At 42.5% G+C, this 21,669-nt stretch overlaps 1 protein-coding gene across 3 annotated transcripts in view; it reads left to right on the forward strand.

Annotated features, from left to right (window-relative positions):
- EDARADD (EDAR associated via death domain) overlaps positions 1–21,669 on the forward strand; it is a 136,224-nt gene that overhangs the window by 2,967 nt on the left and 111,588 nt on the right. The gene's annotated exons all lie outside the window — the stretch shown is intronic.

A 21,669-nucleotide genomic window follows, 5' to 3' on the forward strand; every position in this document is an offset into this window, starting at 1 on the left:
GCTTGGCCCAAATAAACTATTTACATTAATTTTGCCTCAGCCTCTTCCTTTTAGGTAGACAGGTTAAAGCAGAGGGGGCTTCCTTATCATGTTGATACCAGTGGGCCAGAGGAGGTCTCCAAATACCAGTGGGACCTTGACCCTGGCCGGTGTCCAGGCTCTTGACACCCTCTCAATAAGGAATTCAAGGATGAATGAGGAGGCTGGGCGCGGTGGCTCATGCCTATAATCCCAGCACTTTGGGAGGCCAAGGCAGGCAGATCAAGAGATAGAGACCATCCTGGCCAACATGGTGAAAACCCATCTCTTCTAAAAATACAAAAATTAGCCGGGCGTGGTGGCGCATGCCTGTAATCCCAGCTACTTGGGAGGCTGAGGCAGGAGAATTGCTTGAACCCAGGAGGCAGAGGTTGCAGTGAGCCGAGATCACCCCACTGCACACTAGCCTGGCAACAGAGCGAGACTCTGTCTCAAAAAAAAAAAAAAAAAAAAAAGAATGAGTGAGGAAATAGTGAAAACAGGGAGATTTATTGCAGAGTGAAAAGTATACACTCAAGAAAAGGGAATGTATGTGTACTCACTAGAGAGTCACACACAAGGGGGTTTGGGGGTGCTACCTTTATGGGTTTTTTTAATCAAGCGGCTGAATATTCATGAGAATTCCTGGAAAAAGGTAGAGGTTTCTCGGAACTGTGGTGCCACTCATTTTTACACCAAATATGGATGTTCCCAGAACTGTCATGGCACTGGGGGGTGTGTGTTTGGTATGTTAATGAGTGCATAATGAGGTCCCAGGTGAAACCTAGGTCACTCCAGTGCCATGTTGGGTCCAGTCAGTCTTAGCCAGCTTGGTCCACACCCTGGTTTTTTCAGGGTCTTATCAGCCCATAGCTTCTGTAGCTATTTACGGTTTCCTTTGGCTGCTCATATGAAACTGCCGCCTAGAATATTCTATTCTCCTATGACCACCCTGTATTATTTCCGTCTCAATGCCCACTAAAACTGGCCTTTTAGTTATTGGTTAGGTTATTATCTCTGTCTCTCCTGATTCCTTGGAAGATCAGATAAACAACTTAGGTTTGGCTTGGTGGTGTGGAACTTCAGCATGAATGGCTCCATTTTAGTTTGGTCTGCTGAGCCAAGTGCAGGAGCTCAGTCTAAACCAATAGCCTCCCGTAAATTTTATCTAATAGACTGGGTTCAGTGGCTCGTGCCTGTAATCCCAGCATTTTGGGAGGTCTAGGCAGGAGGATCATTTGAAGCCAAGCTTTCAAGATCAGCCTGGGCAACAAAGCAAGAACCCCATCTCTACAAGAAATAAAATAAATTAGCCAGGGCCAGGCGTGGTGGCTCACGCCTGTAATCCCAGCACTTTGGGAGGCCGAGGCGGGTAGATCACTCGAGGTCAGGAGTTCAAGACCAGCCTGGCCAACATGGTGAAACCCTGTCTCTACTAAAAATACAAAAATTAGCCAGGCGTGGTGGTGGGCACCTGTAATCCCAGCTACAGGGGAGGCTGAGGCAGGAGAATCGCTTGAACCTGGAAGGTGGAGGTTGCAGTGAGCCGAGATTGTGCCACTGTACTCCAGCCTGGGTGACAGAGCAAAACTCCATCTCATAAATAAATAAATAAGCCAGGTGCAGTGGTGTGTGCATGTAGTGCCAGCTACTTGGGAGGCTGAGGCAGAAGGATCACTTGAGTCCAGGAGTTCAAGGCTGCAGTGAGCTATGACCATGCCATGGCACTTGAGCCTGGGCAACAGAGCAAGACTCTGTCTCTAAAAAAAAAAACAACAACAAATTATCTAACAGTAATAATGGTACTAACAGTAGTGAATTTAGGGCAAGCACACCACATGCCTCATGGCTCATCCTTTCTTGGGATTGTCACAGGACTCCAGCCTTGAACTGAGGCAGCCTCACTTCACAGGCCAGGGTTGTTACCTCTCAGCCCCCACAGACCTTGGATTTGTTTCAGCTCTGCAGGAGAGAACTGTGTGACCTTGGGCAAACTCTTCCCCTCCTGGTCTCCCTTATCTGTATCTGCACACAGCTATGATAAGTGGTGGTAAAAGTCGTTCTAGCTCTGAGTTTGTAGGATTATTGGACACCCACTGTGCATGAGGTGACTGCTTACACAAGGAGATGTTACATTAAGATATTGGACAGCCAGGCGCGGTGGCTCACACCTGTAATCCCAGCACTTTGGGAGGCCAGGGCAGGTGGATGACGAGGTCAGGAGTTCAAGACCAGCCTGGCCAACATGGTGAAACCCTGTCTCTACTAAAATACAAAAATTAGCCAGGCGTGGTGGTGGGCGCCTGTAATCCCAGCTACTCAGGAGGCTGAGGCAGATAATTACTTGAACCCGGGAGGCGGAGGTTGCAGTGAGCCAAGATCGCACAACTGCACTTCAGCCTGGGCAACAGGGCGAGACTCCAACTCAAAAAAAAAAAAGATATTGGACTAAGGTTGGTGTTTAAATGGACCCTATTTGGTAGTTACTCAACTGTGTGTAATATTTTAGTTGTTAAATGAGGTGACATCTTTTCGTCATTTGGCTTTTCTGCCTTTTACCCAGAGCAGGCACCAGATAATCAGCTTTTGGTGTTACTTAGCAAAATGACAGCTCTTTCCTTAAAAAAAAATTTTTTTTTTGCAAGAGGAAAGACAGATTTATATTCATGTATGTATGGGAGTTCAGGGGAAAATGTGACTCTAGCTCTTTCATTTAAAGCTCGTTAGTTCTCTTGTAGCTGGAGACATTTTTTCTCTTCTGCTCTTCGGGTTGCGAGGCTTAGGGATTCTAAGACACTAAGCCTTGCCTTTGTAATCCTGTTTTATAAGGCTATTTTCTCCTTTGAAGATGAACTCTCAATCATTTAGATACTTAAAAGCCTAGACACAGCACAATTTATTCCTATAATGTACTGACCTCAAATACCAAGTAGGTATTGCAGCGCCTACCCAGGAAACAAACCTTGGCTTGTGCACAAATGACTTACACACATGAAAGTGCCAGGATAAACCCAGGGGTTTTCAGAGAAAAGATCAGAATGAGGGAAAAGGCTAGAATATAGAATGTCAGATATACTTGGGTTCGAATCCAGCATTCTCCCTTCTTGGCTCTGTGACCTTGGACAAATTAATTAAACTCTCTGAGCCTCAGTTTCCCCAGCCATAAGATGATGATAACATCTGTGATCTGGGAGAGCCAAGTTGGCATCCCTTTATCAACTAAGACAAACCTTTAGGTTACAGAAACAAAAGTTACCAATGAATCAAGGGTTCAGGGCTCAGCTGGCATGGCAATTTCCTAAATTCCTGTGGCTACAAGAAAAACCACACTCTTGCTAAACTCCCTAACAGTAGGAATTATCAGGCAAATTGTCAGACACTTCCTAAGTCTGATGTACAATTCAGACCACTACAGCCCTGATTGGACAGAGACGTGGCCTTAGAAACACTTTCCTGATAAGTAACTGCCAACCTCAAGCCAGTTTCAGCAAATTGTAGAGACTGCACACACAAACTATCTCTGTGTCCTGTAGGTCACCTTTAATGTAAAGAGCCAAATTCCATCTCAGTTTAAAGCCAAAACCCTTCCCCAAAGTGAACATGGGATGGATATTACATATATGTGTAGCCATTGTGCATGCATTTGGCTCCCCTCATAAATATGTATAGCTTTCCTCCAAAACCTGAATATATATGACTATTGTGTAATACAGACCCTGTGAGGCACAAAAACCATCCTGCCCTTTCCCTCTTTGGAGAGAAAGCACCTTTATTACATGCCAAAACTGTCTCTTCCTGGTTTGCAAACCGATATCACAAAGCTCTCCTTTCTACTGTTAAGCCATCCTGGTGGTCTTTTGGACCATACATCTCATAGATTAGTTTTAAAGACTAAGTGAGAAACAATACAATATGAAATACATTCAGTGCATCTGAATTGAGTGAAGTAGATGGCCCATATTTACTGCTACGTTGCTGTTATGATTGTTATTTTCTTCCTCTTGTTGTCATCCACTTGTGTATTTTTCAAAGTACTTTCACTCATTCCATCACTTCTTTTTGTTTTGCTAATGCATCCTGTGCATGCTCTGTGCTTATTCTTACATTTCCCATCCACTCATTCTCTTCTTCTTCTTCTTCTTTTTTTTTTTTTTTTTTTGAGACAGAGTTTCGCTCTTGTCACCCAGGCTGGAGTGCAGTGGCATGATCTCGGCTCACTGCAACCTCAGTCTCCCGGGTTCAGGTGATTCTTGTGACTCCGCCTCCCAAGTAGCTGAGATTACAGGTGCACACCATCATGCCTGGCTAATTTTTGTATTTTTAGTAGAGACGAGGTTTCACCATGTTGGCCAGGCTGGTCTCGAACTCCTGACCTCAGGTGATCCACCCACCTCACCCTCCCAAGGTGCTGGGATTACAGGCGTGAGCCACAACTCCCGGCTCACTCATTCTCTTCTGGACCTCACAGCTGATTGCTCCTGTCTTCATCACACCAAACCCATGACCGGTTCTAAGGCTCCTGTCAGTGGATATTTGTCAGGCTAAACTCTTAAAAACATGGGGCACATGTTCCCAGGACCTCCTGAGGGCTGTATCACAGGCAAAAAAAAAAAAAAAATTTTTTTAAATAGGGTTTATTTTATGCAGATAAAAAACTCATCAGTGTCTGCAGCATCTTATCAGACTCCTGAGACTGGATTTCAGATCTTCCAAAATTTGGGAAGATTGCTTGACAGGCCAGCAGAGAGTAGGGCAGAGAGGAAAAACTTAGCAGTTGTTTTACGGCTTTCAGGGCTCAGTGACTTCATCTCAGGATACCAGCAGTAGCCTCTCCCTAGTCCTTCAACTCAGAGCTCTGACATGAATTCTGGATGAAGGTTACGGAGCAGGGGAGAAAGGGAGGAGATGAATATTTCTGGAAACAGTAGAGATTCTCAATGAGCAATCAAAGTAGCCTCCTGTCAGAGGAGATGCACTGATAAGAACAAGACAGCCCTTTATGCCATTTTCTGGAGCAATTATGTTTACTGGGCACTCTGGCTTAGCCCGGAGAACAATGATTCTCCCCCAGGGATCTCGACACCCCAGTTTGAGTATCAGTGTTCTTGCGGCTAGGCCAGAGAACCTTTCTGCAAGGGGCCTGTGAGGTCAAAGCTATTTTCATAGTATACCATGATATTCTTTGTCTTTTTAACTGTGCTAACATTTGCACAGTTAAAAACAATGGTGGGTAAAATGGTAAAATTGATAAAATGGCAAAATAAATTAAATGATATGTAAATGGTGGGCTATAGCAAGAATCAAGGCTGTGGCTTCAAACAGTACGAATAATCATATTCTCTACTACCGTGTACTTACAGCCCCTTTAAAACAAAACAAAACAAAACAAAAAAACACACCAATTTGGCTTAAGAATGTTCTTAATGAGGCTGGGGGTGGTGGCTCACACCTGTAATCCCAGCACTTTGGGAGGCCAAGGTGGGCAGATCACCTGAGGTCAGGAGTTCGAGACCAGCCTGGACAACATGGAGAAACCCCATCTCTACTAAAAATATAAAACTTAGCCGGGCATGGTGGTGCATGCCTGTAATCCCAGCTACTCTGGAGGCTGAGGCACTAGAATTGCTTGAACCCAGGAGCGGGAGATGGCAGTGAGCCAAGATTACGCCACTGCACTCCAGCCTGGGCAACAAGAGTAAGGCTCTGTCTCAAATCAAAAAAAAAAAAAAAAGTTTTTGATGGAGCAATAAAAATGATTGATTTCATTAAATCTTAATCTTTGAGTACATATCTTTCTAATATTCTGTGTGACAAAATAGGAAGAATGCAGAAAGCACTTCTGCTGCAAATCCAAGTACAATGGTTATCTTAAAGAAAACACTCATCTGGTTCAGCTGTGAGCTGAATCAGCAGGCTTTTTCACAAAATACTGCGTTAGTCTGTTTGTGTTTCTATAAAGGAATGCCTGAGGCTGTTATGAAGTAAAAAGGTAAGTTATGAAGAAAAAAGGTTTATTTGGCTCAGTTCTGCGGGCTGTACAAGAAACATGAGAACCAGTCAGTTATCTTTCAATTGTTCTGTCTCCCTGTCCTTGCCTGTATTAGGCCATTCTTGCATTGCTATAAAGAAATACCTGAGACTGGGTAATTTATAAGAAAAGAGGTTCTTCCAGCTTTACAAGCGTGGCACCAGCATCTGCTTGGCTTCTAGGGAGCCCTCAGGGAGCTTTTACTCATGGTGGAAGGTGAAGCAGGAGAAGGCACTTCACATGAGGAAAGCAGGAGCAAGAATGACTGCAGCAAGAGGTGCCACAGACTTCACAAACCAGATCTCCCGAGACCTCACTCGCCAGTGTGAGAACAGCACCAAGACATGAGGGATCTGCCCCAGTGACCTAAATACCTTCCACCAGGACCCACCTCCAACATGGGGATTACAGTTCAACGTGAGATGTGGCGGGGACGTATATTCAAACTATATCACCACCTTACAAGGAAAGTAACTTTATTTTATTTAATTTTTTTTTTTTTTGAGATGGAGTTTCGCTCTTTCGCCCAGGCTGGAGCGAAATGGCATGACCTCGGCTCACTGCAACCTCTGCCCCTTAGGTTCAACCGATTCTCCTGCCTCAGCCTCCCGAATAGCAGGGATCATAGGTGCTGCCATCATGCCTGGCTAATTTTGTATTTTTAGAAGAGATGGGGTTTTTCCATGTTGGCCAGGTTGGTCTCAAACTCCTGACCTCAAGTGTTCCAGCCGCCTTCACCTCCCAAAGTGCTAGGATTACAGGCATGAGCCACTGCACCTGGCCACAAGGAAAGTAACTTTAAAATGACCAATCTGCTTTTTATTCTTTGTTTCTGATTTATTCCGCCCTTTCTGTTTATAAAGAAATCCCCTTTGCTCAACTCATTGGAATACTTATTCTATTTTATGGAATGAACTGTTGCCCAATTCTACAATCACAATAAAGCCAACTGAGATCTTTAACTAAATTCATTATGAGTTTGTCTTTTGACAATATGCAAAGAATTTTAAAAATATTTTTGGTTATTTCTTGTCTTCTGCTAGCTTTGGCATTTGTTTGCTCTTGGTTCTCTGGTTCTTTTAGTTGTGATGTTAAGGTGTCGATTTGATGTGGGCATTTAGTGCTATAAATTTCCCTCTTAACACAGCTTTAGCTGCATCACAGGGATTCTGGTACACTGTCTCTTTGTTCTCATTGGTTTCAAAGAACTTCTTGATTTCTATCTTAATTTCATTATTTACCCAAGAATCATTCAGGAGCAGGTTGTTCAATTTCCATGTAGTTGTGTGGTTTTGAGTGAGTTTCTTAATCTTGAATTCTAATTTGATTACGCTGTGGTCTGAGAGACTGTTTGTTATGATTTCAGTTATTTTGCATTTGCTGAGGAGTGATTTACTTCCAATTATGTGATCAATTTTAGAGTAAGTGCCATATGGCACCAAGGAGAATGTATATTCTGTTGTTTTTGGGTGGAGAGTTCTGTAGATATCTATCAGGTCCACTTGATCCAGAGCTGAGTTCATGTCCTGAATACCTTTGTTAATTTTCTGTCTTGATGATCTATCTAATATTGACAGTTGGGTGTTAAAGTCTCCCAATATTATTGTGTGGGAGTCTAAGTCTCTCTGTAGGTCTCTAAGAACTTGTTTTATGAATCTGAGTGCTCCTGTATTAATTAGTAGATGGTTCTAAGCACAGTTGTAAAAGAGGTAAACTTGATCTTCAAATTCTCCATATCTTTTTGGAACCTTTTTGTCCTACTAGGATCCCTTTCCTGATGTCATCTCACCCTCACTCTCTAGATATTTAGTCCCCTATTGGCTGCACACTGTCCTTTTTAACCACTGCTGTGGTCTGAATGTATCCCCCAAATTCCTGTATTAAAAATGCAATTCCTAATGCAACAATCTTAGGAATTGGAATGTTTAGGGAGGTCATGAGGGCTCTGCCCTCATTAATAGATTCATTCCATTATAAAAGGGCTTGATTGAAGGGAGTTTGAGCTCTTTTTGCCTTCAACCTTCTGCCATGTGAGGACATAGTGTTTAAGGTGCCATCTTGGGAGCAGAGATCTGATCTTCATCAGACAGCCAACCCTGGTGGCACTTTGATCTTGAACTTCCCAGCTGTATTAGTCCATTTTTACGCTAATGATAAAGGTATAACCTAGACTGGGCAATTTACAAAAGAAAGAGGTTTAAGGGACTTACAGTTCCCAGTGGCTGGGGAAGCCTCACAGTCATGGCAGAAGGCAAGGAGAAGCAAGTCACATCTTACGTGGATGGCAGTAGACAAATAGAGAGAGCTCGTGCAGGGGAACTCCTCTTTTTAAAACCATCAGATCTCATGAGACTTATTCACTATCATGAGAACAGCATGGGAAAGACTTGCCCCCATGATTCAGTTACCTCCTACAGGGTCCCTCCCACAACACATGGGAATTCAAGATGAGATTTGGGTGGGGACACAGCCAAACCATATCACCAGCCTCCTGTTAGAAATAAATTTCTGTTCTTTATAAATTACCCAGTCTGTGATATTTTGTTATAGCAACACAAGTGGGCTAAGACAACTACTAAAATCTTCCCCTAAATAGATATCTATTTCTCTAGAAAGCCAACAAAGCATGACATTAAGACTGGGGGGCCAGGTGTGGTGGCTCACTCCTGTAATTCCACCACTTTGGGAGGCTGAGGCAGGAGGATGGCTTGAGGCCAGGAGTTCAAGACAAGTCTGGTCAACATAGCAAGAGCTTGTCTCTAAAAAAGAAAAATTAAAAAAAAAATTAGTTAGATGTGGTAGTGCACACCTGTAGTTCCAGCTACTTGGGAGGCCAAGGCAAGGGTGAATTGAACTCAGGAGATCAAGGCTTTAGTTAGCCATGATTGAGCCATTGCACTCCAGCCTGGACAACAGAGCTAGATCCTGTCTTAAAAAAAAAAAAAAGAAGAAGGAGAAGTGGGGATTTCAGGTACTTAGGAGACTAGAAGGAGAAAACAGGTAGCCTTATGACATCCATCCAAGGTCACACAGAGATTCATCTACTGGCCTGGATAAATTATTACTGTGTGGTGACCAAATATATCAGACAGGATCTATCAGGTAAATAGAAGCAACCTCAAATATTCAGGACAGAGGGATTTTAATTCACGGATTTTTTTTTTTTTTTTTTTTGAGACAGAGTCTTGCTGTGTCACCCAGGCTGGACTGCAGTGGTGCCATCTTGGTTCACTGCAACCTCCACCTCCCAGGCTCAAGTACCCCTTCCACCTCAGCCTCTCAAGCAGCTGGGACCACAGGTGTGAGTCACTGTGCCCAGCTAATTTTTGTATTTTTTTGTAGAGACAGGGTTTTTCCATGTTGCCCAGGGTGGTCTCAAACTCCTGAGCTCAAGTGATTTGCCCACCTTGGCCTCCCAAAGTGCTGGGATTATAAGTATGAGCCACCACGTCCAGCCAGGGGTACTTTTTTTACACTGGTGATGAAGGAATTGGGAAGCCAAACTGGATAGTGAGGTGAATCAGAGATCAGCCAGAGTAGGAAGGCAGCCAACATTAAGGACACAAGGAAAGAGGCAGCATTGCCAGGGCCTGGAAACAGGTGTTGGCGTGACACCCAAAATAGTCTCACTTTAAGGTTTTTGTAAAAAACAAAAGCAAAAACAAACAACCCTGCTGTATTGACATACAGTTGACACACAACAAAGTGCACATATCTAAAGTATAAAACTTGATAAATGTTGATGTATGTGTACATCCGTGGAAACATTACCATATTCAAGACAGTGAACAAGTCTATCATCTCCAGTAGTTTCCTCACAACCCTGTGTAATCCCTTTCCCCTACGCCACCAGTCCTTAAGCAACAATGATCTACTTTATACCACTGTCGATTCCTTGGTTTTGTTTTATATTTTATTTTATATTTAATTTTATTGAGATGGAATCTTGCTCTGTCACCCAGGCTGGAGTGCAGTGGCACGATCTTGGCTCACTGCAACCTCCACCTCCGGGTTCAAGTGATTCTCCTTCCTCAGCCTCCCGAGTAACTGGAATTACAGGCGCCCACCACCACACCCAGCTAATTTTTGTATTTTTAGTAGAGACAGCGTTTTGCCATGTTGGCCAGGCTGGTCTCGAACTCCTGACCTTCAGTGATCTGCCCACCTCGGCCTCCCAAAGTGCTAGGATTACAGATGTGAGCCACCATGCATGGCCAAATTATATATGTGTGTGTGTGTATATATATATATATATTCATTCGTACCATAGGTATTCTACTTTTATCTAGCTTCTTGCATTCAGAATAATTATTTTCAGATTCATCTATGTTGTTAGTATCAGTGGTCCCTTTTTATTGTTCCATAATACTATGGCTTTTGTGTGGCTATACCACAATTTGTTTATTCATTCACCTACTGATGGTCATTTGGGTTGTTTCCAGTTTGGGGCTATTACAAATAATACTTTTCTGAACATCCGTGTACAAGTTTTTGTATAATTATATGCTTTCTTTTATCTTAGGGAAATATTTAGGCATGGAATGCCTGGATTATATGGTAGATGTATGTTTAACATTTTAAGAAATTGTCTAATGGTTTTCTAAAGGGGCTTTGTCACTTTACAGTCTCACAAGCAGAATAGGAGAGTCCCAGTTGCTCCAATATTTACCCGCAATTGGTATTGTCATCTGTTTCTTTTTTGAGACAGGGTTTCGCTTTGTCATCCAGGCTGGAGTGCAGTGGTACAATCATAGTTCACTGTAACCTCAAACTCCTGGGCTCAGTGATCCTCGCACCTTGGCCTCCCAAAGTATTGGGATTACTTGTCATCTTTTTAAATCTCTGCCATCTAAAGAGTCTGCAGTGGCATCTTGTCGTGGCTTTAATTTGCACATATGGAACAACCGATGATGTTGAGCGTCTATTTGTGTGCCTCTTTGCCACCCATATATCTTTCTGGTGAATTGCCTGCCTAGATCTTTAGCCTAGTTTTAATTGTGCTGTTTATTTTCTTATTGTCAAGTTTTGCGAGATATTTATTTATGATGGATACAAATCCTTTATCAGGTAGATGCTTTGCAAAACACTTCCCCAGCCTGTGGCTTGTCTTTCTGTTCTTTCAGCAGTGTCTTTTGTAGAGCAGAAGTTTTAATTTTGATGAAGTCCAAGTTTTCCTTTGATGTTATTATTTTATGGATTCCACTTTTGGTGTTGTACCTAAGAAATGCCTAACCCAATGTCACCAAGGGTTTTCTCCTTTGCTTCTTCTAGAAGTTTTATAGTTTTAGGATTTATTAGATCTAGAATCAATTTTGAGTTAATTTTTGTATATTGTGAAGTATTCAAATTCTTTTTTTATTCCTAATCAATATCCAGTTATTCCAGCAACATCTGTTTTAAAGGCCATCTTATCTCCGCTGCCTTGCCTTGTGCCCTTACCAAAAACCTATTGTCGATTTATGTGTGGATCTACTTCTTAAAATTATTTGTGGGCTGGTTGCAGTGGCTCATGCCTGTAATCCCAGCATTTTGGGAAGCTGAGGTGGGAGAATCGCTTGAGCCCAGGAGTTCAAGACTCTGTCTTCTTTTTTTAAGGAAAAAATATATATATATATGTATATATATATATAATTTGTGTACAGACAGAGTCTTGCTATGTTGCTATGTTGTCTAGACTGCTCTCAAACTCCTGGCCTCAAGTGATCTCCTGCCTTGGCCTCCCAAAGTGCTGGGATTACAGGCATGAACCACTACACCTGGCCCAGATCTATTTCTGACATCTCTACTCTCTTTCATTGATCCATGTGTCAATTTTTGTTTGTTTGTTTTATCATCTGATATGGTTTGGATCTGTGTCCCCACCCAAATCTCATGTCAAGTAGTAATCCCAATGTAGGGGGTGAGGCCTGATGGGAGTGATTGGATCATAGGGGCGGATTTCCCTCTTGGTGCTGTTCTGGTAGTCAGTGAGTTCTTCTGAGATCTGGTTGTTGAAAAGTGTGTCACGTCCCCCACATGTTCCTTCTCCAGCCATGGTTCATGCCTGTAATCCCAGCACTTTGGGAGGCCAAGGCAGGAGTATCACTTGAGGCCGGGAGTTTGAGACCAGCCTGGACAACATAGCAAGACTCTTGTCTCTACACAAATGATTTATATTTATTTATTTATTTATTTTTACTTAAAAAAATAAGACGGGGTCTTGAACTCCTGGGCTCAAGCGATTTTCCCACCTCAGCTTCCCAAAGTGCTGGGATTACAGGCATGAGCCACCACAACCAGCCCACAAATAATTTTTAAAAAGAAGTAGATCCGCTTTAAAAAGGAGTAGATCCAGCTCCCCTTTTGCCTTCTGCCACGGTTGTTTCCTGAGGCCTCCCTAGAAGCCCAGCAGATGCCAGCATTGTGTTTCCTATACAGCCTGTGGAACCATGAGCCAAGTGAACCTCTTTTCTTTATAAATTACCCAGTCTTGGCCAGGCTCAGTGGCTCACACCCCCAATCCCAGCACTTCGGGAGGCCAAGGTGGGCAGATCACTTGAGGTCAGGAGTTCGAGACCAGCCTGGACAACATAGCAAGACTCTGTCTCTACAAAAAATTAGCTGGGTGTGGTGACATGCACCTGTAATTCCAGTTACTCAGGAAGCTGAGGCAGGAGAATCACTTGAACCCAGGAGGTGGAGGTTGCAGTGAGCCAAGATTACACCACTGCCCATCTCAAAAAAATAAAAAATAAAAAAATAAATTCCCCAGTCTTGATAGTATTTATAATATTTAACTTAATTACTATAGTTAAAGGAATTAACAACAGTTTTCATTTTATAGCAATGCGAGAATGAACTAATATATTATCCCAGATATATGTCTGTCTTACTGCTAATATGAAGCTATTTGGTCTGTCATAGCCTTGTCTTGAAATCAGGTGGTGTCAGCCCTCCACCTTTGTCCTTTGGCAGAGTTGTTTGCCCACTCTATAAACTCTGCATTGCCACCCCACTTTTTAAATAGCTTCTCAATTTCCACAAAAAAAACTAGCTGGGATTTTGATTATAATTACTTTGAATAGATAGATCAACTTGGAGGAAATTGACATCTTAACAGTATTGAGTCTTCTAACCCATAAACAAGGTATACTTCACCATTTATTCATATCTTCTTTAATATAGCTCAGCAATGTTTTTAGTTACCAGCATACAGGTCTTTCACATCCTCAGATTAATCCTTAAGTATTTCATCATCTTTTAGAATTCTATTGTAAATTGTAGTTCTTAATTTCCATTTCTGATTGTTTGTTGCTGGTAAACAGAAATATAATTCATTTGAGTATGTTGATTTTGTGCTCTGCAAACTTGCTAAACTCACTTATTAGTTCTAATAGCTCTTTTGTAGAATCTATCACATTTTCTACATAGATATCATGTCATCTATGAATAACAGTTTTAATTTCTTTCCAATCTGATGCTTTTTATTTCTTTTTATTGGCTTGATTCCACTGGCAAGAGCCTCTAGTGGAATACTGAGTAGAATTGGTGAAAGCAGACATCCTTGTATTGTTCCTGATCTTAGGAGGAAAATATTCATTTTTCACCACTGAGTATAATGTTAGATGTAGTTTTTTGGATTTTTATATCGGTTTGAGGAAATTCCCTTTTATTCCAAGTTTACTGAGACTATCAGGAATTGGTGTTGGATTTGGTCAAAAGTTTTTCTGCATGTATTGAGGTAATCACATAGGTTTTCTTTTCTTTTCTTTTTTTTTCTTTATCTCTCTCTCTCTCTCTTTGAGACAGGGTCCTTCTCTGTCACTCATGCTGGAATGCAGTGGCACAATCAGGGCTCGATGCAGCCTCAACCTCCCAGGCTCAAGTGATCCTCCCACCTCAGCCTCCCAAGTAGCTGGGACCACAGGCACGTGCCACCACACCTGGCTAATTTTATCTTTTGTAGAAACAAGGTCTCACTATGTTGCCCAGGATGATCTCAAACTCCTAGGCTTAAGCAGTCCTCCAGCCTTGGCTTCCCAAAGTTCTAGCATTACAGGCATGAACCACTGCACCCAACCAATTTTTAAATTTTTTATATTTTGTAGAGACAGAGTTGCTCTCGCTATGTTGCCCAGGCTGGTCTTGAACTCCTGGCATCAAGCAGTTCTCCCACCTTGGCCTCCCAAAGTGCTGAGATTATAGGAATGAGCCACCGTGCCTGCTTGGTTTACTTTACTTCATGAATCTTGGGTCTGATTTCTTAGATTTGTAGGTGCATAGTTTTAATCAAGTTTCAAAAACTTTTGTCTGTTCTTCCTCCAAATACATTTTTCAGTTGGCTTCCCTCCTTTGGAGACTCTTTTTATCTATATGCTAAGCAGCTCTAAGTTGTCCCACAGTTAACTAGGGCTCTTATCATCCTTTGTTATTCTTATTTTTCTCACAGTATGTCATTTGGTTTAGTGTCCACTGCTATGTCTTCAAATTCACTAACCTTTTTTCTGCAATGTTTAATCTGCCTTTAATTCCATCCAGTGTATTTGTCTTCTCATAATTTGTCATTTCTTCTCTAGAACTTTGATTTAGGTATTTTAAAAATACATCCCATATTTCTACTTTAACTTCTTGAACACATGAAATGCAATTTTGATAGCATCTAAACATAATTCTAAATGTAACAGATATAACGCTAACATCGGTGTCAGTTCTGGGACAGTTACGATTGATTACTCTCTCATTATGGGTCATATTTTTCTGCCTCTTTGCATGCCTGGAAATCTTTGGTTGGCTGCCAGACATTGTGACTTTATCTTGCTGGGTGCTGGATATTTTTATATTCCTATAAATCTTCTTGGGCTTTGTTTTTTGAAAACAGTTGGATCTTCTCGTGTCTTGCTTTTAAGATTTGTTAGGTGGGTGTGGAGCAGTGCTCTGACAGAAGCTAATGACTCCCTACCACTGAGCTGAGACCTTCTTGAGCATGCTACTCAATGCCCTGTGAATTATGAGTTTTTCCAGTCAGCCTGGTGGGAACAGGCACTGTGTCCTTTGTCCTCTGTGTGCACTGGGCACCTCTAATCTTTTCTGATAGTTCCGTCCTTGGCCTTGTGTAGATTCTCTCCACACTTGTGATGATTAGCACTCCACTGAGTACTGAAGGAAACCCTCCACGGATCTTTGTGCAGCCCTTTCCTGTCTGGTGTTCTGATCTATGAACACTAACTGCTTCGGTCTCCCTAAACTCTTAGCTCTATTTCTTCAATGCAGGAAGTTGGCCAGATTTGGTCTCAGTTCTTTTTCCCTGCATCTTGGCCTGGAAGCTTTCTCAAGGCAGTAACCTGGGTCAGAGAGCTCATCTCTCTCTCTCTCTTTTTTTTTTTTTTTTTTTTGTCTCTCAGGGATCATTTTTCACCTTTGCTTAATGTAGAGTGTCTGGCCAGGCATGGTGGCTCATGCCTGTAAATCCAGCACTTTGGGAGCCCGAGGTGGGCGGATCACCTGAGGTCAGGAGTCCGAGACCAGCCTGGCCAACATGGTGAAACCCCATCATTACTAAAAATACAAAAATTAGCCGGGCATGGTGGCATGCACCAGTAGTCCCAGCTACTCAGGAGGCTGATGCAGGAGGCAGGAGAATTGCTTGAACTCAGGAGACGGAGGTTGCAGTGAGCCGAGATTGTACCACTGTGCTCCAGCCTGGGCGACAGAGTGAGACTCCATCGCCAAAAAAAAAAAAAAAAGAGTGTCTTGAAAACTCCATTTTCACAGATCTTCCCTGTTTTTTGGGTTGTTTCAGGCTAGGCAATACCTCCAGTTCCTGTTATCTCATCTTGGCTTGAAGCAGAAACGAAGGGTTTTATTTATTTTATTTTATTTTAGACGGAGTCTCGCTCTGTCACCCAGGCTGAAGTGCAGTGGCACGATCTTGGCTCACTGAGACCTCCGCCTCCCAGGTTCAATTGATTCCCCTGCCTCAGCCTCTCCTGTAGCTGGGATTACAGGCACCTACCACCACGCCCAGCTATTTTTTCTATTTTTACTAGAGACGGTTTTCACCAAATTGGCCAGGCTGGTCTCAAACTCCTGACCTCAGGTGATCCGCCCACCTCAGCCTCCCAAAGTGCTGGGATTACAGGCATGGGCCACCGCACCCAGCCCATTTTATTTCATTTTTGTAGAGACGAGGTCTCACTATGTTGCTCAGGCTGGTCTCAAACTCGTGGGCTCAAGCGATCCTCCAGCCTTGGCCTCCCAAAGTTCTGGGATCATAGGCGTGAGTCACCATGCCCAGCCACAATATTTTTCAAACCCTAAAATGAGACATTTGGGCTAAGATGTTTTGGCTTATTTATTTATAAAAAGGGACCTACTCAGACACAGGCTACTGTCGATATACATTTCATAACTGACTCTAATGAAAAATAAAGAGGAAAAGCATAATCGGAGTATACTCTTGATTGGGCATTGTGGCTCATGCCTGTAATTCTAGCACTTTGGGAGGCAGATGCTGGAGGATCACTTGAGCCCAGAAATTCGAGACCAGCCTGGGCAACACAGCGAGACCTAGTCTCTACAAAAGATTAAAAAATTATTCATTTGTGGTGGTGTACACCTGTAGTGCCAGCTACTCGGGAGGCTGAGGCAGGAGGATCACTTGAGCCCAAGAGTTTGAGACCAGCCTGAGCAACATAGTGAGACACTGCATTGCAGCCTGGGTGACAGAGTGAGACCCTGTCTCAAATAAAAAGAAAAAATCCAATCCCAATAAGTAATATAAAATATTGGGAATCCAGTCAAAATTAAGTTCTATACCTCCAAAAAGTCATAAAACTTTCATCATATAATTCATAATATTTGCCACCATCAGCATCACAAGGAAGCCTCTGGCCGGCATTTAAGGTCTTCGGTCGGGCTTTTCCACCTCTTTCCAACCTTATGTCCCGTAGAAATCTTTACTTCAGCCAAGTGTTATTTAGCTATTGTTCGATTTCTCATTGTATAACCATTCACATTATTCTCTTGTCTTCATAATCTTTGTTCTCTCACCCCAGCCCCAATCCAGTCTTTTTTTTTTTTTTTTGACAGAGTTTCACTCTTGTTGCCAAGGCTGGAGTGCAGTGGCGCTATCTCAGCTCACTGCAACCTCTGCCTCCCGGGTTCAAGTGATTCTCCTGCCTCAGCCTCCCCAGCAGCTGGGATTACAGGCAGGCGCCACCACACCTGGCTAATTTTGTATTTTTAGTAGGGAAAGGGTTTCTCCATGTTGGTCAGGCTGGTCTCGAACTCCTGACCTCAGGTGATCCATCCACCTCGGCCTCCCAGAGTGCTTGGATTACAGGCATGAGCCACCGCACAGCTTCCATCCAGTCATTCTTACAACACTTTTACCTCTTGTTAGTCTTGTGAGCTTTACAACTCTAAAAAATCTTTCTCTTATATTTCTATCTTTTAAGCTTTATAGTACTCACTTTCTGTATCAATCATTTGACAATCCATGATCCAGCTATGTATTTTTCTTTTACTATCTGTGTATGTCTTCCCAAGAATATGTAAATTTTTGAGGTAAGGGATATGCCTTTTTAAAACAAATTTTTAGAGACAGAGTCTTGCTATGTTGCCCAGGCTGGTCTTGAACTCCTGAGCCAAGTGATCTGCCTGCCTCAGCCTCCCAAAGTGCTGGGATTACAGGTGTGAGCCACTGTGCCCAGCCTATAGCTAGCTTTATAGTAAGTCTTGAAGCAAGGTATTGTCAATCCTCCAAATTTGCTATTCTTCTTCAATATTGAATTGGCTCTACTAGGTCTTTTGACCCTTCACATACATTTTAACATCAGTTTGTTGATATCCACAAAGTAACTTGCTGGGACTTTGACTGAAGTTGCATTAAATCTATAGATCCAGGTGGGAAGAACTGTCACCTTGATGATATTGAGTCTCCTTACCCATGAGCATGAAATATCTTTTCATTTATTTAGTTCTTCTTCGAGTTCTTTCATCTTTTCTTTTATTGTTTTCCTTATACAGATTGCAGAGGCTAAAGCAACTTCATTTGGATCCTCATCTGCCATTTTGGCTTCTGATTAATCCCTGTTCCAGGAAGCCATCTAAGATTTCCAGTTTATCCATTGTTTTTTGTATAAGAGCCGGTACTTATCATAAAATTGTTATCATACGTTGGCCGGGTGTGGTGGCTCATGCCTGTAATCCCAGCACTTTGGGGGGCCGAGGCAGGTGGATCACCTGAGGTCAGGAGTTCGAGACAAGCCTCAACATGGAGAGACCCCGTCTCTACTAAAAATACAAAATTAGCTGGGCATGGTGGTGCATGCCTGTAATCCCAGCTACTTGGGAGGCTGAGGCAGGAGAACTGCTTGAACCTGGGAGGTGGAGGTTCGGTGAGCCGAGACTGCACCATTGCACTCCAGCCTGGGCAACAAGAGCGAAACTCTGTCTCAAAAAAAAAACAAAAAAGCAAAAAAAAAAATTGTTATCATATTTCAACTATCCTTGATGTTATCATACTTCAATTGTCCTACACATCCCTTCTGAACCACCACTTCTCTTTGGTATGTAAGTGCTGGGTCTAAGGGATAAGGTTGCAGGGATCCACCATCTTGTCTCACTGCCATGCAAGACACAGTCATGGCTTCTGTTCAGAAGTCCCTATTAACTATTTCTTTCTAAGAAACATGTAACCACCCAAAGGGTTCATCTTGCCCACTGCCTAGACAGAGCCGATTCATCAAGACGGGGGAATTGGCCAGGCACGGTGGCTCACACCTGTAATCCTAGAACTTTGGGAGGTGCAGGCGGGCAGATTGCCTGAGCTCAGGAGTTCAAGACCAGCCTGGACAACATGGTGAAACCCCCTCTCTACTAAAATACAAAAAATCAGCCAGGTTTGGTGGTGTGTGCCTGTAGTCCCAACTACTCAGGAGGCTGAGGCATGAGAATTGCTTGAACCCGGGAGGCAGAGGTTGCGGTGAGCCAAGATCATGCCACTGCACTCCAGCCTGGGTGACAAAGCAAAACTCTGTCTCCAAAAAAAAGGCAGGGGAATTGCAGTAGAGAAAGAGTAATTCACACAGAGCTGGCTGTGTGGGAGACCAGAATTTTGTTATTACTCAAATCAGTTTCCCCCAGCATTTGGGGAACAGAGTTTTTAAGGATGACTTGGTAGGTAGGGGGAGGCCAGTGAGCCAGGAGTGCTGATCAGTCAGAGATGAAATCATAAGGACTCAAAGCTGTCTTCTTGCACTGAGTCAGTTCCTGGGTGGGAGGCCACAAGATCAGATGAGCCAGTTTATTGATCAGGGTGGTGCCAGCTGATCCATCAAGTGCAGGGTCGGAAAAATATCCCAAGCACACTGATCTTAGAAGCAGTTTAGGGAGAGTCAGAAGCTTGTAGCCTCCAGCTGCATGACTCCTAAACCATAATTTATAATCTTGTGGCTAATATTACTCCTACAAAGGCAATCTAGTCCCCAGGCAAGAAGGAGGTCTTTGTTTAAACTGTAAACTATAAACTAAGTTTCTTTCAAAGTTAGTTCAGCCTACACCCAGGAATAAACAAGGACAGCTTGGAGGTTAGAAGCAAGATGGAGTCGGTTAAGTTAGACGTCTTTCACTGTCCCAGTCATAATTTTGCAAAGGCAGTTTCAATCCGAGTTTGTCAGCCTCTTTCTTCAGCCTCTCAGCTTCCTTGGACTTTAGGGGTAGGTTTGCATAGTACCCCCCAAGAAACATAGATCTTGTACATATTTTGTTAGATTTATACCTAAGTATTGCATTTTTAGAGGAGCTAATATAAATGGTACTGTGTTTTTAATTTCAAATTCTACTTTTTCATTGCTGGCATATGAAAAAGTGATTGGCTTTTGTATATTAATGTTGGATTCTGCAACCTTGCTGTAATTGTTTATTTGTTTCAGGAGGTTTTTTTGCTGTTGTCATTGAATATTTCAGATTTTCTACATAGACAATCATGTTATCTGCAAAGACAGTGTTAATTCTTCCTTCCCAATCAATATATTTTATTTCCTTTTTTTGTCTTATTGCCTTAGCTTGGACTTCCAGTATGATGTTGAAAAGGAGTGGCAAGAGAAGACATCCTTGACTTGTTATTGATCGTATCAGAAAACTTCTAGTTTCTCACTATTAATGGATGTTGGCTGTAGGTTTTATTAAGATTTTTTTTTTTTTTTGAGATGGAGTTTTGCTCTTGTCGCTCAGACTGCAGTGCAGTGGCACGATCTCGGCTCACTGCAACCTCTGCCTCCCGGGTTCAAGCCATTCTCCTGCCTCAGCCTCCCAAGTAGCTGGGATTACAGGAGCCTGCCACCATGCCCAGCTAATTTTTTTGTATTTTTAGTAGAGACGGGGTTTTTTCATGTTGAGCAGGCTGGTCTCGAACTCCTGACCTCAGGTGATCTGCCCGCCTTGGCCTCCAAAAGTGCTGGGATTACAGGCATGAGTCACCGGGCCCAGTAGTAGATGTTCTTTATGAAGTTGAGGAAAGTTTTGCTCTATTCCTACCTTGCTAAGAGTGGTTTGTTGTTTTTTTAATTTTTATTTATTTATTTATTTTTTTGAGATGGAGTCTCGCTCTGTCTCTCCCAGGCTTTAGTGCAGTGGTGCGATCTCGGCTCACTGCAGCCTCTGACTCCCAGGTTCAAGCAATTCTATTGTCTCAGCTTCCTGAGTAGCTGGGACTACAGGTGTGTGCCATCACAGCTGGCTAATTTTGTATTTTTAGTAGAGACGGGGTCTCACCATGTTGGCCAGGCTGGTCTCAAACTCCTGACCTCAGGTGGTCCACCAGCCTTGGCCTCCCAAAGTCCTGGGATTACAGATATGAGCCACCATGCCCAGCCCCATTTTTTTCTTTTTTATCATGAAAGGGTGTTGGATTTTGTCAAATGCTTTTTCTGTATCTATTGATATGATTACTGATGTTTCATATTTAACCTCATGTTGCAATAGGTTACATTAATTGATTTTTGGGTGTTAAATCAGTCTTGCATATCTGGGCTAAATCTGCTCAGTCATGGTGTATAATTCTTTATATACATTGTTGAATTCAATTTGCTAATATTTTGTTGAGTATTTTTGAATCTATGTTCACAGAGATATTGGTTTGTAGTTTCTCTTCTTGTAACACTTTTGTCTGGTTTTGATATTAGGCTAATGCTGGCATCATAGAATGAGTTAGGTTCCCTCCACTGCTATCTTCTGGAAGAGAGAATTGGTATAATTTTCTTCATTAAATGTTTGGTAAAACTCACCAGTAAATCCATCTGGGCCTGGTGCTTTCTGTTTTGGAAGGTTATTAATTATTGATTCAATTTCTTTAATTAATAGATAATAGGCTTATTCAAATTGTTTCTCCTTATGTGAATTTTGGTATAGTATTTATTTAAAGGAATTGGCTCATTTCATCTAGGTTATTAAATTTATGGGCATAGAGTTGTTCATAATATTCCTTTATTACATTTTTAATGCCCATGGGATCATTGTGATGTCTCTTCTTACATTTTTTTTTTTTTGAGACAGAGTCGCTCACTGTTACCCAGGCTAGAGTGCAGTGGTGCGATCTTGGCTCACTGCAAGCTCCGCCTCCCAGGTTCATGCCATTCTCCTGC

This window comes from Gorilla gorilla, chromosome 1 (genome assembly GCF_029281585.2).
Source record: "Gorilla gorilla gorilla isolate KB3781 chromosome 1, NHGRI_mGorGor1-v2.1_pri, whole genome shotgun sequence".
Lineage (NCBI taxonomy): Eukaryota > Metazoa > Chordata > Mammalia > Primates > Hominidae > Gorilla > Gorilla gorilla.